Genomic DNA, 17,887 nt, shown 5'->3' with positions numbered 1-17,887 from the left:
ATGACCAAGACATTTACCTATCTATCAAATGACATGAACATGGTTTCAGAAAGCTCGAGACACATCTGTTAGATGGGAATAACATGCATGGTGCCAGCAATAAATTTATTGGTTTATCGTTGGTGATTTTAGTAAGTCAAAGCATGAGGAAATGTAAGGAAATGGTAACAACACTTTCAGCTTTCAGTTTGATTGGGAAGGAACAGCAGAGCAGAAACTAGAGAGAAGATAGGTTCAGATGAAGATTTTGTTCCAAAGTGGAAGACTCTTAGTTTAATATTGAGTAGAGAGATCAAGGAGAACAGGACATATGTCTGGTAAAGTAGATTTAATATAGAAGCAATAGCATAAAGTTCCTAAGATAGCAAGAAAGACAAGGACTTAATTGGAGAAATTGGAATGTCCCAGGGTAGAGAGGACACTTCAATTTACAGGAGAGCAGTAGTAATGGATGGGTATGAACGCAGGGATAACTGTAGACTTCCAGGCAGTCATCTGAGGTATGACTTACAGTTTCTCAAACGATCTAATTTATCAGTGTAGTAGAGGTCAATCCCTTCTGTGGAGACTAGTAAAAGTGTGTGTGTGTGTGTGTGTGTGGTGTGTGTGTGTGTGTGCATGTGCGTCTCAGTGTGTGTGTGATGAATAAGGTTTGAAGTGCTTATGGAGCTGGAAGGATACTTTTGTTGGCAGGATTTCCAGATATATATGAAAGTTTCTGGGAGTTGGCTGTATTTAAACCAGTATCAATATCCTAGTCATGTGTTTGTCAGATGCAGCCACTGAGTAGTGAGGAATTTGGAGTCACCAGGATTGGTGTGTTGATTAACAAATGTAGTAGAAGTTCCAATAGATATAATTGTTTTGGAAAATTATATTTAAAGCCTAAATAAATTACTATTAAATTATAAACTGCGTTAGTATATGAAATATACCTTAAAGTATAAGTTACTAGATGATACTTTATATTTTGGTGAGGACGGCATAAAAAAGCCTGTCTGAGGAAGAATTATCTAAAAATTACCAGATTGATGAAGAGTAGGAATTAGCCTGGAAACCGGTGCTGGGTAATAGAGGAGGGAGACAGAGAACGCTCTCCATAGAAGGAACAACCCTTATTGATAAGTTGGTTAGACTGATGATTATCAGGGGGAGAGGAAGAAGTCTGTGCCATGCATGCTCCAAGGCTGCTTTTCTGATGCCTGAGTCCTACTCCCATAGATACATATTTTGGTGAGGCTGGCATAAGGCTTAACACTCTCCAGATAATGTTAATGTGCAGCAAAGTTTGAGGACCATTGGAGGTGGTGGGCAAAAATAATGTATCACTCATACAATCTTTTAGGTGATGTTCAAAGATTCACCCACAAAAACAGCCCATGTACAAATAAAAATTCACATGATTATGTTGAAATAGTGTATAAACTCGAGGAGAGTAGTTTAGGAATAATCTCCATTAAAATATACACTGCTTACATAGGACTATATTTCCTCCTGAAAAAAGGGACTAGTTCTTTAGTGAGGTAGTTTTTCTAAGGAATCCCTGGAAACTCTTCTTTAAATAGTAATAATGACAATGAAAACATAAACTGAAGAAATTATTCTTCAGTGCAATGTCACTTCTTTTAACTTCTCAGCTTTCATTAGATCTAATCCCCAGCCAAGGAAACAGAGACTCAGATATGTGGTGTAAAGACTGGTTTACTCATAAGGTACTCATCTCATGGACTCAGCTTCTCCTAGGGAGATATGTACCCCATATGGACCCAAGAGGAATCACTACAGTTGATATGGAGACTCCCAAGCACATATTATGTATAAACCTAAATGCAGAAGACTTGGTGGAGAAGGTGATTGGGAGGCTGGATGAGTTACACATGCAGATATATATCACTTGACTCTTTTGTAAGCCTCATCCTAACTTGACATAAAACATTGAGAAATAGAAAACAAAGAAATTAAAATATCTCACATTTTTTAAATTAAAAACTTTCACATAGCTCTGTGATATAGAAAAAGAAAAATGTGAAATTACAATATATTTAGAAATTAATGATAAGCATCCACGCTTGTCCCAAAGGTCTTGCATTCATAAATCACCTCAAGATGAGTGAAACTGAACAAGTGAAATGTAAGGAGAAAAGAATTTACATCTACACACGCAGTATATTTTATTCTTGTAAAGCAATGCCTCAGCCCCTCAGCCTCGCAGCCCAGGTCCTAGCCCCATGAAGTCCCCGATACTGAGCCCAGGGCGGCGTCTCTGGTGAACCGGGAGCAGAAATGGAAATCATGGTCGCTCTGGTTTCCATCGCCAGCACAGACAATTCCAGCCCTTACTAAACTGAATAACCCATTCCAAGAGCAGGAACCACAGACGTTGTTCGGGATCCCACCACGGCCCACTTGGACCCAGCGAGGTCCCCGCCCGAGGCCGAGTCGCGCCCCGGGCACTCGCAGGACACGAGTCTCCAGGCGCGAAAAGGGATGTCGACCTAAACCGTTTTCAACATGTTAACAGGGAAACATCCCAGCATTTACCACGAAAGGGCTCACAGCTCTAAGCTCGTTCCTAGAGTTGTCCGAAACACTTAACTTGAAGCCCCGAGGACGCAGCCCGGCTCCCGGGACACCAGCCGAATCAACCGCACACAAACGCTGAGGATGGAGGTGTGTCCGGCCGGGGTAGGGGCTGACCCGGAAACGGCCGGGAGCTGGGCGGGAAAGCTCAGGCCTCGCCCACGCCCACGCTGCTCCGCCCCGCCTCTCCCTGACTAAGGCCCCGCCCCACTTGCGTAATTTCCTGCCGACGCGGAAGCGGATTTCGGGACCGAATGTCGCCTCGGGTGAGTGAGCCCCTTGGCTCTGAGAATCAGAACCGCGCTCCACAGCCCCCTCCAGACCGCATCCTTCACACGCAGGTTCTGGGGGTCCCCGTTCTCGCCCCTCCGGCCCGCGTCGCCCTGAGACTCGGGATGCCGGGCGTTCGGCTGCCGGGTCCGAGTCCGCGTCCGTTTCCGGTCAAAATCGCTCCGAGGCCGTCCCCGTCAGGCCTTTCTGCCTTCGGTCTCTTCACCTTTTCCCGGCCCGACCCGCGCTGTGTCAGGTCCCCACTCGCGACGTGGACTCTCGCCCTTCGCGCCCCGCATCGCCCCTCTTGGCCCCTCGGGGCAGCCCGGGACGCCGCGCCCTCCCGCGGCCCTGGGACTCCACAGACCCCAGTGTTCTCCTGAGACCACCTGCCCATCCTGGGCCTCCTGCGGCCTGGCCGTGCCGCTCTCTGCCCTTCGCGGTCACCGCCTCAGAAAGGCCCTAGAGCGCCGGGCTGGGGGCAGGGGATCAGTCCTGTGAAGTGACACCCCGTGTCTTTCTGTCCCAAATCCTATCCGCTGGCGATACCGACCAACGTGTGTCCACATTCCTGATGTCTCACGGGAAAGTGTGCTTTTCTGGTTAGAGCATCTTTGTTCCACCCCTGTGGATGTCGAGTGGGCGGGGGGTTGAGGAAAAAGGGACAAAGAGGGAGAGCCAGGGAGACAGCTAGCAAGGGAGAGTGAGGAAAAAGACTGCAAAGTAGAGGATGGAGAGTGGGTGGATCCTGTGGACTTGGCAAAACAGTAAGAGTGGGAGAGAGTGAGCTAAGCAAGAAGCAGTGCGATCAATGAAAATAGACAACAGTGGAATCAGAGAGATGGAGGAGGGCAGAGTAGGAGGAGAGGGCCCTGATCAATAGCAACAGTAGGGGCAACAGGAGGGTGGGTCCCATCCCATTCATTAGATGGCTTTCTAGTTTCCACATTATTTTCCTTTTGAAATGTATGGTCTCAGGTTTGGTTAGCGGCCTCAATGCTTTTCCAGTCTTTATTACATATTGAAAATATTATTTGGTACTTTACACTATTTTAACCTGTTCTTGGTAAGGATGTTGGTAATGTTTTTATTAACAGTCAAACCTAGTTAATCATTCTAGTATATAACAGCTTCCTTTCTTTGCTTATATGATCTTTTGACTTAGTTGGTCTTGAGCTAAGGTTTCCAACTAAGTGAATGTTCTCTTCAGGTTCCTTTTGTCTTTCCTCTACAAATGTTCAAGGATCCAGTCATCCTTGCCGCTCCTAGCCACCAAGGGGGACAGGTACAAGTCTTTCCCTGGGTCCCCTGAGAACTTAAAGAATTTGTCATTTCTCAGTGTGTGCCCCCCTTAGTGCCTTCCAGTCCAGCACCAGCCTTTCCTGGGTATCTGAGGGGACTTAGAACATTTCCAAGCAGGCCTAGAATGCTTTCCATGAGACTGCATTTGGGTAGTGGCATTTCCCAGGCTCCTGAACTGACCTAGAAAATTCTGCAGCAAGGTTAACTGGCATAGGCACCCTCTCCATTCTTTCCAGGCAGACACTAGTGGCTCTTGGGTCCTCAGGGCCACTTAGAAAATCTTAAGAGTGCCAGGCAGGAGATAGATGAAGTTCACTGATGTTCCATGTTAACAAAAGCAGTTCCTGGCTTGACAAACTTTTTTTTTTTCCGGTGGCTCTTACGGGCCAAAATGCCCTGCCTGGTGTTTTTACTTTTCCCGTGTCCCACTGGAAAAAGAGGTTTAAATAGAGGAGGGAGGTGGTCTGATGCACTTGGAAAGACAGAGTGAAAGAGAGTGAGTAAATATCATAGTTTGGTGTTTAATTTTTGCTAGAGATATGCAGTGTCCATTTTTCCTCTTCAAATGTTTTTCATATGGTACAGTTTCACTGAGCTTGTTTCGATATTTTTAGAATGAAAATTAAAATGTGAAATTTATAAGGCTTCTCTTCAAGAAATGGTATCTATGAATTGTGTAATATTTTGTTTGAAATTACAAAAGAGCAACAGTTGGCCTAAACAATCTAAGTTCATACTGTGTAAGGAGTCCTGCACACCTTGTTAGACAGTAGTCATACCTTATTTGGCAGCAGCCTTAGAAAGAGACGCATTTAGGGGCAGCAGGAACTCACTTTCATAGAGCTCATGGTTTCTGTCAACTAGGCCAAGTGATACATGGAAACTATCAAATTAAATGTAGAAAACTACTTGTATGGATTTTATTTAATTGCGATATGGTTTCCAAATGGTACGTTATATATTTATTATAAGTTTTGCTTATATGAAGGATGTTCTAGAATAGATGGTCATATTGATTTTTTTGTGTAATCCAACTCATAGGAGGAATACTCATTTTTCTTCTTTCTTTTAAAAAAATGCTGAAATAGAAATTAGCAAAAATTATAGGGCATGAAAATTCATTTGGAAAACAATTTGTCATTCAGAGACAACTCTTATTTTTCGTTCATTTAAATATGTTTGTGTGTATGTTTCCTCCAGGGAAGCTGGACTCAGGATCCATCTTTACTTCCCTCCAAAGCTCCACCTACACCAAATATTAAGGCCGCAGCACTCTCTCATTGCTGACCGCCTTGCTGCACTTTCTGCTGGCCACCTTCAGGTCAGACATTTGGGCTTGTACTTTTTGTTTAGAGCGTTCATGGGCCATCAGATTGTTCCCTCGGCATCCTCAGAGTTTCCTGGCTGTGAGGCTGTGACCTGGTGTGGTATTAATGGTTCCCTGGTTCTAGGGTGTACTTAGAAATTTCTGCACAGGTGAGGACTTCTTTCAAGACTTCTGAACTTGCCTTGGTGGTTTGTTGGCCCTGAGAGGTCTCAGGAAATTTGAAGTGACTCTTGTGACCCAAAGATGGCCTCCAAGTAACTTCGGGCAGCCACGGGCCCTTGCTGGGCCCCAGATAACTTAGAATATTTTCCAGGGGCTCAGGCAGGACAGGATGCCCTTTTCAAACTCCCCTGTAGAAATTGCAGGTCTGAGCACCTGGAAGGGGACTTGAAAATTTCCAGGCACTCGTCGGGGAAAATGCCATCAGGAGGTACTGTGGTAGAGCAGGAAACCTGTGTGTGTGTGTATATGTTGGAAATAGTCATCCTAGCCGGTAAATCAGACCGTGACTGGATAGAGAAATGTTATTTAATGTCTTATAACAACAACAGCAACAATGATAAATAATAATGTCAGGAAATGGGAGAATAGAGTATAGCCTACCCTGAATGAGTGACAGAGCGCCCAAATCAGTACTTATGGGGTGGTTTGAGTCGCAGTCGTACGTAGTTCTCTACCTTGAAACGTGTTCCCTGAAGGTGGAAGACCACGCCAGAAGGGAAAAGCAAACCATCAGAAGTCAGGCAGAGGTGTAATTGGGGGATTTCTGGGGGACACTAGTGGGGGCGATAGGCACTCACCCACTGCCCTAAACCCACCTGCTTTCTGGAAAGCAGCCAGCTAGCTGATGGGGCGCAGCTCCCTGCCAGGAAGGCAGGACTCCTGAGCCACGCCCACATTCCTGCAGCGTAGCAGCCCTGCCTACGTGAACATTAAGCCCCCAGCAGCATGTGATCCTTACCACCACACTGCCCTCTGCCCTCTGCTCTTGCTAGGCCCAGGAGGTCCAGACATCTCTGTGTGCAAATCCCCAAGCCCTGGGCCATTGGAGGGCTTTGATCTCGGTGATCCAAAGCCAGCAGGTGAGACACGGGCTGGTCTTTGTCTGTTAGCAAACTCTGGACTTAATGTCTTCCTATGCCATCACTTAACCACCCTCATATATCTGTACCCCATTCACCTTTCATCAGCTCTTCCTGGAGAAATCGTTACTTTCTGTCTCTGAGACCTTTCTAGTAAGTGATTGAGCTCTACTGGATAAAATAACACCACATATTGTATTATGATACCATAAGCTTGAAACTAGTAACGTAACTACTACTAATGGTCATCCCCCAAACTGCATAGAAGTCATTCACTAATTCCACATAAACATGCTAAGTGTCTTCTTTGTTTTTTGTTTGTTTGTTTAATTTATTTATTTTATTTGGCTGCGTCGGGTCTTCGTTGCTGTGCGCAGGCTTTCTCTAGTTGCAGTGAGCAGGGGCTACTGTTCATTGCGGTGCGCAGGCTTCTCTGCACGTGGGCTTCAGTAGTTGTGTGCGGTGCACGGGCTCTAGGCACGTGAGCTTCAGTAGTTGTGGCATGTGGGCTCAGTAGTTGTGGCTTGTGGGCTCTAGAGCACAGGCTCAGTAGTTGTGGCATGCGGGCTTAGTTGCTCCGCGGCACGTGGGATCTTCCTGGACCAGGGCTCAAACCTGTGTCCTCTGCATTGGCAGGTGGATTCTTAACCACTGTGCCACCAGGGAAGCCCTAAGTGTCTTCTTTGTACTGTTAGAATACATCAGTGTGAAAAATAGAGTTCCTTGCTTTTTGGAGCTAACACCCAGATCTTTTCTGTAGTCAAACTTTTTCTGTAAGTGGTCAGATATTAAATATTTTATGCTTTGCAGGTGTCTTTGTGACAAGTTCTCGTTTTTTCCATAGCTGTACAAAAGCAGCCATCAACCAAACATAAACAAATGAGTGTGGTTGTATTCCAGTGGACAAGGACATGGGAAAAGGATTAGAATTTCATATATAATTTTTACACATCATGAATGTTCTTCTTTTGGTATTTTTCAAAATCGAAGAACCTGAAGACACCTCTTAACCTAGAACTGTTACGGTGCAGCAAGTAAGATTTGCACACGGTCTGTAGTTCTAGGACCCCTGACTTGCATCATTGTTTGCATATCCAACTCTTTCATGCCTAACAACGTTATTTCAAATATTCTCCACTTCACCCACCTTCTGTCCTAACTCACTCAATAAATGTGCTGGACCCCACTTCATAAAGAAATTAAAGTCCATCTCTTTGGAAGTTTTCTTCACCAAATCTTAAAAAAAAATCCCTTGTGGTACATCTATTCAATGGAATATTTACTCAGCCATAAAAAAGAATGAAATAATGTCATTTGCAGCAACATGGATGGACCTAGAGATTGTCATACTGAGTGAAGTAAGTCAGACAGAGAAAGACAAATACCATATGATATTGCTTATATGTGGAATCTAAAAATGGTACAAATGAATTTATCTACAAAACAGAAATAGAGTCACAGATATAGAAAACAAACTTCTGGTTACCAGCGGGTAAGGGAGGGAGGGATAAATTGGGAGACTGGGATTGACATATACACACTACTATATATAAAATAGGTAACTAATAAGGCCCTACTATATAGCACAGGGAACTCAATACTCTGTAATGGCTTATATGGAAAAAGAGTCTAAAAAAGAGTGGATATATGTATCTGTATAACTGATTCACTTTGCTGTACACCTGAAACTAACACAACATTGTAAATCAACTATACTCCAGTAAAATTTTTTTTAAATAAAAATTATAAATAAGTACAGGTTTTTGGTTTTATGCTAGTAGCACTTTATTGAGGTATAATTTAAATACAGTAAAATACACTAATTGTTGCAAAAAAGAACAAAAACAAAAAAACCTTTGTGTTCCTAACTTCCTTTACTCCTTCCATCATGTTATAATAAAAAATATACCCTTACAAGAGTCTTCCTTGACCATTCCAAGCTGAGAAAGTTGCTTTTACTTGCCCAGACTTTTCACCTGGGTATGTCTTGGTTTAACATTCCATCTAAGGACATGTCCATCTCTCATTTGGAATCTCCCTTTCTTCCCCTTCTACTTCCATCCAGAGAAAGCTTCTTTTTTTTTTAATTAATTAATTTTATTTATGGCTGTGTTGGGTCTTTGTTGCTGCGCGTGGGCTTTCTCTAGTTGCGGTGCACGGGCTTCTCATTGCAGTGGCTTCTCTTGTTGCGGAGCACGGGCTCTAGGCGCACAGGCTTCAGTAGTTGTGACTCGCAGGCTCTAGAGCACAGGCTCAGTAGTTGTGGCGCACGGGCTTGGTTGGTCCGCAGCATGTGGGTTCTTCCCGGACCAGGGCTCGAACCCGTGTCCCCTGCATTGGCAGGCAGATTCTTAACCACTGCACCACCAGGGAAGCCCAGAGAAAGCTGCTTTTAAGGGTTCTTGTAATTAGATTAGATCTAACTGCATAATCTTTCAAGTTCAACCGACAGTGACCTTAATCACATCTGCCAGATCTCTTTTGCCTTGTAACATACCATAATCATGAGAGTAACATGAGGGGTGGTATCCTGGGGGCAGTTTTGGCCTAAAGCAACTTCTTGAAAATATGCAGGCTGCTGGTATCCACCCCAGACCAGAGGGGAGTGACTGCTGGGTGATATTTCTCATTTCCACATTTCCCAAGGATTCCTAACCTGTGGGGATTATGGTTGGTGTGAGTCAAGAGCCCCGAAGTCTGGGGCTATTGTTGGGATCTTCTTGTCTCCCTTTCGATTGTGTTCTGGCTACTTTAATTGTGCCCAAGAGATTGTAGCATGGAATTCTCAGCACATTTTTTGTAAAATGTAAGGCAATTTTTTATTTGCTTTGCTTTCTTTATCTTAACAGTTTGGTGTTATTTTCTGACACTGCTTCTCTAGGTGATACATCTAGTCAGGCAACTTAAGACAGGTTCAAATGGAGAGACCCACCCCCACAGAAGGCAACAGGGGTAACGAAATGGTCTTAGGGATCTGTGGAGATGGGTTCACCTTGAACTCTTGCCCTTCTGCTCACTTATCACCTGCAAACTGCCCTTGTCACCCCATATGTAAATAAGAACAGCCATGACTCATAATCTTCCAGGTTTCAGCACTTTACACTCACGAAACCATTTCCACCCCTTAACAACCCTGTGAGGACAAGGGCCATCTCCGTTTGTGCATCGCCCAGCATGTGGGGATCCTGGCTGGAATCCAGGCAGGCTGAGTCCAGACTCTGGGCCCTTGACTCCTGAGCCATCTGGGTTCAGTATTCTTCTGGCCTTGGGGGCCCCTGCCCTCCAGGATGATGGTGGTCACGTGAATGATGAAGATGCCCATGGAGGTTGTGTGGATCCAGTAGGAAGAACAACTGCCGACACTGGTTGAGCACTTGTTATGAGACAGCTCAGGCAGGCATGTTTCAGATGAAATCATTTCCAAGCCTGGGGAAGTGGTGCCTGGTCATGTGAGCTCTTCTGGACGTCCCAGACCCAGCACAATCTGGAGCGACGGAGAGAGAGGGCCTGCGCCTCAGATGTCGTTCCTGAAGGATAACTGTTCCTTGACCCTCTGGTCCCTATACCCCAGAAGAGGTTCAGAATTGCTCACAATTGAGAGATGAACAGGAATAGGGACGAGGAATGGAGAAGGGGCTGCGCTGTGGCATGTAGTCGGCGGGGTGCGGGAGGGTGCGTTGACTCTGTGCGGAGCAGGCACGCTGTGCTTTCTTAGTGTGCTGTGCATTGGGCATAAAGATGGCCATGAAGCCCTCTCCAAGCCACCCCTTGGTTTCCTCTGTTTAGCAGTCGGAGAATCCCGTAACCAGTGTCCTGGCTGAAGAGAAGTGTGTTTCACCTCAGTGAATTCTGGGGTACACTGTATGGTGGGAATAGGGGCTGCTTGACTGTCATCAGCTCCAGATCCCCATAAAAGCCTGGAGAGATTAAGGTTTGGAAATGCAAGCTACAAGGTACAGGCTTGGAATTTCCCTGTCTAGGCTTCTAGGAGGACCGGAAGGTGGATGGTATGTTGGGTGAGTGGAGTACATGTCCAGGCTCAGAGGAGAGGAGGCTGTGAGGCCCACAGAAGGAGCTAGGTCTCCTTCCCTCCACCCCAGAGTCCTCCAGTCCCAGTCAGCACGCGGGAGCCCCGTGTGTATCCAGGACCTCTTCCCGGTAGTTTTCTTTTCCATCCTCCTACTTGTTCTTGTCCTCAGGGAACATGCCTCACCGTACAGACCTTGGTGTGGCTCCACTCCACCCATGAGTGCTGATATGGTCACGTGGTCAGCGACTCTTAGAAGTCTTTATCTTTTCTACCATCTCCTTGGGCTTATTATCATCCTCAACCTCATTGTCATTGTTCTTGTTAATCATCAGTATTGAAGTTATTACCACTGTTATTATTTATCATTCTTGTTATAAAACATTGCATGAAATTCTCTGCCCCCCAGAGAGCTTCTGATTTACTAAAGAGGCTGACAGAGGGTCCCCACAGTACCTCCCAGTAACTTCTAGGGAAGAGCATGTGGGAATTGTCAGAGGCTGGAAACAGTCCACGTGAGCAGGGATGGCGGTGGGAGGACATGCTCGTTCTGCCTGAGACCCTGAACATGTCCTAAGTGAGGAACAGCAACTGCTTGTGCCTGGCAAGAAAGGCTGGAGGGGTAGCCCCTGAACCCCAGAGCCTCTGTAATTTTCTGAATCCATGTGGAGGTGTTAATTAGATGTGTGTACATCTACCAAAATGTGGTTCATACACTGTAACAGTTTAAACTGCACAATTTACATTGTAAACCATGTAAATGTGGGAGGTCTCACGTTTCTTTGTAAAACTTTTTTTTTTCTTAAGATCCCACCCAGGTAAGAGATGACTAAATTATGCCACAATATAGACGAACATTCAGTTTCTCTTGCTTCAGGGAGTGTTTTCTTCACAAGCATGCCATTTATGCACAGCACTAGCCTGGATTGTGGAAATCCACATTTAACCTGAAATCCTGTTCATGGCTTAAGGGGCCAGTATTCAGAGACCAAGTTTCAAAACAGGCAGGCTCTGAAGTAACATTTTTGAAGGAAGCTGGAAATTATTTTATACTTGATGTGATTTTTATTCCATATTAGAGAAAGAGGCATGTTGGTAGCACTGCAATTTGTAGTGAATAAGGTTCCTGGAAGCACATAAAGTTTAGGAAGGAAAAACTTAAAATCTCTGTCCATCGTGCTGAACACACAGAGGCCAAAAAATACATTCACATTCTCCATGCCTTAGTCACTGACTGTGCTTCTGAGCCGTTTCACCATTCACCTGCAACGGAGGCTGAAATGACGTCTGTCATGGGTTGAATCTGTGACCCCAAAAAGATAAGCCCAACTCATAACCCCAGGGATCTGTGAATGTGAACTTATTTGGAAATAGAGTGTCTGCAGATACAGTTAAAGATCTCAAGTTGAACAATGCGGTATCACCTCACACCAGTCAGAATGGTCATCATCAAAAAATCTACAAGCAATAGATGCTGGAGAGGGTGTGGAGAGAAGGGAACCCTTTTGCACTGTTAGTGGGAATGTAAATTGATACAGCCACTATGGAGAACAGTATGGACGTTACTTAAAAACTAAAAATAGAATTACCATATGACCCAGCAATCCCACTACTGGGCATATACCCTGAGAAAACCATAATTCAAAAAGAGTCATGTACCACAATGTTCATTGCAGCTCTGTTTACAATAGCCAGGACATGGAAGCAACCTAAGTGTCCATCAACAGATGAATGGATAAAGAAGATGTGGCACATATATACAATGGAATATTACTCAGCCATAAAAAGAAATGAAATTGAGTTATTTGTAGTGAGGTGGATGGACCTAGAGTCTGTCCTACGGAGTGAAGTAAGTCAGAAAGAGAAAAATAAAACCGTATGCTAACACATATATATGGAATCTAAAAAAAAAAAAAAAAGGTTATGAAGAACCTAGGGGCAGGACAGGAATAAAGACGCAGATGTAGAGAATGGACTTGAGGACACGGGGAGGGGGAAGGGTAAGCTGGGACAAAGTGAGAGAGTGGCATGGACATATATACACTACCAAATGTAAAATAGATGGCTAGTGGGAAGCAGCCGCATAGCACAGGGCGATCAGCCTGGTGCTTTGTGACCACCTAGAGGGGTAGGATAGGGAGGGTGGGAGGGAGATGCAAGAGGGAGGGGATATGGAGATATGTGTATACGTATAGCTGATTCACTTTGTTATACAGCAGAAACTAACACAACCTTGTAAAGCAATTATACTCCAATAAAGATGTTAAAAAAAGATCTCAAGTTGTTTCCTTAATTTATTGTGGACCCTAAGTCCAGTGAGTGGTATCTTTGTCAGAGATGAGAGGGAGTGTGAGCCGCAGGGAAAGAGGCCACATGGTGACGGAGGCTGAGATGAGCCAGCAGAGGCCAGGAGCTGCCAGAAGCTGGAGGGCGGGGGGCGGGGGCGGTCCCCAGAGTCTGTGGAGGGAATGTGGCCCTGCCAGCACATTTTTGGGGGCTTTGAGAGAATAAATTACTCTTGTTTTAAGCTCCCAAGTTTGTGGTAATTTGTTATGGGAACCCTAGGAAACTAATATAGTGTCCTTTGTGACATCTTCTATTTTTTTCAAAATGATTTCTCAAAATGACATCACTTTTATTGTTTATTTGATACTCTCAGATAAGATGCAAGTAATGCGTACAAGTATGAACCATAAGAAAAAAGCCACTGTACATCCAACAAATACAGTCCCCATGTGGAAGTTTACTATCTGACCCTTGGCTCCCATCCCACATGCACACTAACGCACACGGCCGGGCCTGTGTGTTTAGGAGGGTTTCTTTGGGAAGATGCTGCCTTTCAGTGACAGCGGGCTTATCTTTATAAAGTCAGTTCCCACAAACACTGGGGAACAGGCTCAGAATTTGTGTTTTTTAGTGTCATTGTCTTGGAATTATTCATATAATTGAAAGTAATTCCCATATCTGCTTTGTCCATAATTATTTGCCCCTTTTTTCGTCTGTGTTTTGTTTCTAGTATTACTCTTTTACATGATGTGCCCCATGTGAATTCAGGTTATAAATCTTTTCAAGAACAGCTTCTGTGACATCCTCTTTTTTGTTCTATATATATCGCTTGTATGCTTGTAATTTTTACTGTTCCTTTTTGCTCTTTTGGATGTTTGTCGCTGTTTTTCCAATACCCCATTGTTTTAAATACTCAGTTTTCCCAAGCCAACATGTTCTAACATGTAAGTGTATCTGTTAGGAAATGTTGAAAACTGGTGACATTGTCATTTTGTGCTGTAAATGTTTCTGAATTCCTCTGTGCCCCACTATATATAAAAAAATTAATTGAGTTTTCAGGAAGTTCTTATATAACTTCTATTTTAATGAACTGAAGCAAGTAAACATAGCATATAGCATTTAGTTAGTTTTCCCTGTATTTATATCTTTATGGATTTGGACATTTGCTATTTATAATTTAGTTTCAGTTTCATACGAGCTTTCTATTTATTGCATGGAAAGATCATTGTTTTAGGGAAAGAGGATACATAACTTTTTTTTTTTTTTTGCGGTACGCGAACCTCTCACTGTTGTGGCCTCTTCCGTTGCGGACGGAGCACAGGCTCCAAGACGCACAGGCTCAGCGGCCATGGCTCACGGGCCCAGCCGCTCCGCAGCATGTGGGATCTTCCCGGACCAGGGCATGAACCCGTGTCCCCTGCATCGGCAGGCGGACTCTCAACCACTGCGCCACCAGGGAAGCCCGAGGATACATAAATTTTAAAGATAGAGGTGGCAACCAGGAGAACTCTGTAAGATATTAATACTATGCAGCCAAAATACAGGAAAAAAAAACTATTCCTAGAGCATTTACATGTCTCCATAAAAAGCTCCACCATTAAGGCAAAGTGCCTTCTACCCCCATTTTCAAATAAAACTTTCCCTGCTGTCTCTATAACCCCAAAAGTTTTTGAATCTTCACACATAGAACGCCAACACACATTCCCCATATCTCTGAATTTTACAAAACATAAGCTCAAATACAAAATCCCATATCTGACGAAGGCAAGGTGATGTGCAAAAAATACCTCAGTTCTCATACTTAGCTCTCATACGCTTATCCCATCTATGCCGCCCACAAACCACAAAATCTATACTAAGAATCCCTCCAAATACTTAATTGCTCAGCCCGGTATTCCCTGAGAACTCACCCTGAGACCTCTTTTGACAACTTATCAGCATATGTACAACACCCAATCCCACTAGAAAACCTCCGAAATCAAATATGCAAAGTTGTTAAGACGATTCACACGTATCCCACACATGTTTCAGGGCATCGAGGCACAGTTTCCCTTCTAAGGCCTCGGCTCTGGATCCGTCACTATTACACAGTGGCACCAGTGTACACGTCACTGAGCCTCACCTTTGTTTCTTCACCCCAGAGTGACTATGTGTATGTGCTCATTGCACATGTGCGCCCTCAACACTTGTACCAAGATAACTGGAATACATGCACAGGCTCCTCACCCTTCCTGTTTTTTCTCTTGGTACCTCTGGCACTCTGCCCCAGACAAGGGAGTTTGCTGCTGTTCTCCGTCTGAGCTGGGGTGTCCCTGAATGAAACGTTCAGCAGGTAGTTTTCCTGCTCTGGAGATTCTTCTCATCCCACCTCTTTATTTTGACTGCTGAATCACAACTGCACTGCAGCGCCCCGGGGTGAATTCTGTTTTCCTGAGGTTGAATTCAGGCTTCGGTCAGTTTTGTTCTTGGAGAAATTTCCCCTGGTCTAAGGTGACTCCTTTGGTTGGTGTTTCTTCCAGATTCTCCTGTGACTCAGGAACTTGGATGTAGGCATCTCCTTCAGGGCTTCCTAAATCTGCTCCCATGGCTGTGTCATCAGCCCAAGGGCTGTTGATTCCCTACCTATTGCCAGACTCCCACTCTTTCTTTCCAGTTCGCTCTTCTGAGTGTTAAAGAGGACATAGGCAGTTTGGCTCAGGAAAGAAGTCATGTCACAGGTGGCTACCTTAGATCATCCATCATCCCACTCTTTTTTTCTCCCAGTTTTTACATATCAGAAGTAATGTCCATTGAGACAACTCAAAGTGGCATAGACCCGCACAGCCTAGAGTAAACAGACAAGTTGTCCTGCGTTCTGCTGAGACAGGAAGATTTGCACGTCAAGACACTCGGGATATGGTTACCCAGCAATTTTGTCACCTGTGAACTGTTTCAGTACAAGGATGAGGACCTTAGAGGGAGTGTGCAAAGTAAACATTGGCAGTAGGCACCTTCTTTAGACAAACACTACAATGACAGGAGTTTTCGTGGTCCAGCTCTTTGGGCTTCATCGACTATCCTAAAGCTTGGCTCTCACTCTGAGCTACCTTGATATCCAGCTTAATGTTCAAGTAAGGGTCAAAGGTGTTTAAAATGCCCTTGCAATGGAGACACTTGATTTAAGGTCTCCAGCACCCTCCAAATATTGGTCGTGTTAGGGTGGTGCCCTTGAAGTGACACTGTAACTACTTGTCACCTTGCAAACGTGCCTTCTGCATGGCTTTGACAGTGAACATCAGAAATTCATGGACATCTTCCTGCTTGTGTGTATGGAAGCCAGCAACTCACGGGTGTGATGGCTTGATAACATCACAATGATGATGGCTTGCCTAGTACATAGGATGCAGAATCCTTAATGCCGACAAATCTGAGAGTACCCCTGAGTCGGTGTAGAGTTGCCAAGAGACGGCGTATATGTCAGATTTTGCAGTGCTGCATTCATGTAGCAGGCGGTCCCCATATTCCAGAGTCCCATAAAGTCTCTTTTAAGTCAGACAAGTTTCTCTGAAGGAGTGAGCACTGTTGCCACAGAAGCAAAACCATCATGCAGGTTATGGTGTCTGTGGTGATTGTGATGGTTTTTCTGCTAGAGTGAGACCCCAGTGGACTTCAGCACCAGCTGTGGGTGCCTGAGCAGGCTTGCGTTTTGGAAAGATAATGAACTGAGCCTCACCTCCCCAGTGGAGAAAAGTAGCTTCAGTGTCTCAAACTGGCTGTATCATTTTACATTCCCAGCAGGAGTGAGCGAGAGCACCTGTTGTCCCATATCCTTGTTTACGTTTGGTGTTGTCAGCGTTCTGTGTTTTAGCCGTGCTAACAGGTCTTTTAATTTGCAGTTCCCTTATGACATGTTGGATCTTTGCCATCTGTATGTCTTTGGTCAAGTGTCTGCTCAGATAGTTTGTGCATTTTTAATTGGGTTGAACTTTTAAAATTTCTTTTAAGATTTATTATTATTTATTTTTGGCTGTGTCAGGTCTTAGTTGCGGCATGCGGGATCTTTGTTGAGGCGTGCAGGATCTTTTGTTGCGGCGTGCGGGCTCTTCGTTGTGGTGCATGGGCTTCTCTCTAGTTGTGGCGTGCAGGTTTTCTCTTCTTTAGTTGTGGCGTGCAAGCTCCAGGGCGTGTGGGCTGTGTAGTTTACAGCACACAGGCTCGCTAGTTGAGGCACGCAATCTCAGTAGTTGTGGCCCGAGGGGCTTAGTTGTGGCATGTGGGATCTTAGTTCCCTGACCAGGGATCGAACCTGAGTCCCCTGCATTGTAAGGCGGATTCTTTACCACTGGACCACCAGGGAAGTACCTTAAATTTTAATGAAGTCCAATTTATCCATTTTTTTCTGACATGAATCATGGCTTTGGCACTGCACCTAAAATGTCATCTCCAAACCCAGAGTCATCTAGACTTTCTCTTATGTTTTCTTCTAGGAGTTTTATATTTTACATTTAAGTCTATGATGCACTTTCAGTTGATTTTTATGAAGGGTGTAATATCTGCCTCTAAATTCATTATTTTGCTTGTGGCTGTCCAGTTGTTCCAACACCATTTGTTCAAAAGACTGTTGTTTCCTCATTGAATTGCCTGTGTGCCTTTGTCAGAGATCAGTCCAGTATATTTGTATGACTCTCTTTCTGTGCTTTCTATTCTGTTCTATTAAACTGTTTGTCTGTTCTTTTGTTAATACCACAGTGTCTTGATCACTGTAGCTTTATGGTAACTTTAAGTATTAAAGTTGGGTGGTGTCAGTGTTCCAACTTTGTTTTTCTCCTTCAATGTTAGGTTAGTTTTTGGTCTTCTGTCTTTTCATATAAACTTTAAAATCAATTTGCTGATACCCCCAAAATAATTTGCTGGGGTTTCGACTGGCATTCTATTGAATGTGCAGGTCAAAATCAGGAAGATCTGATATCATGACAGAATTGTGTCTTCCTCACCATGTACATGGACTAGCTTTACTTTTATTTACATATTTAT

General features: G+C 44.4%; 1 long non-coding RNA gene across 1 annotated transcript in view; it reads left to right on the top strand.

Moving 5' to 3' along the window:
- The first annotated feature begins 2,761 nt into the window (after nucleotides 1-2,761).
- Nucleotides 2,762-17,887, top strand: part of LOC115803216 (uncharacterized) — a 36,226-nt gene continuing 21,100 nt past the window's right edge. Inside the window, exon 1 of the long non-coding RNA XR_016391108.1 lies at nucleotides 2,762-2,846. This is a non-coding gene — a long non-coding RNA (uncharacterized LOC115803216). The remainder of the gene's footprint in view (nucleotides 2,847-17,887) is intronic.

The sequence above is a fragment of the Delphinapterus leucas genome, chromosome 21, assembly GCF_059928025.1.
Source record: "Delphinapterus leucas isolate spDelLeu-1000000601 "Yukka" chromosome 21, BTC_Dleu_Yukka2, whole genome shotgun sequence".
NCBI lineage: Eukaryota > Metazoa > Chordata > Mammalia > Artiodactyla > Monodontidae > Delphinapterus > Delphinapterus leucas.
Note: the sequence above shows the minus strand (reverse complement) of the source record. Positions and strands in the feature narration are given on the sequence as shown.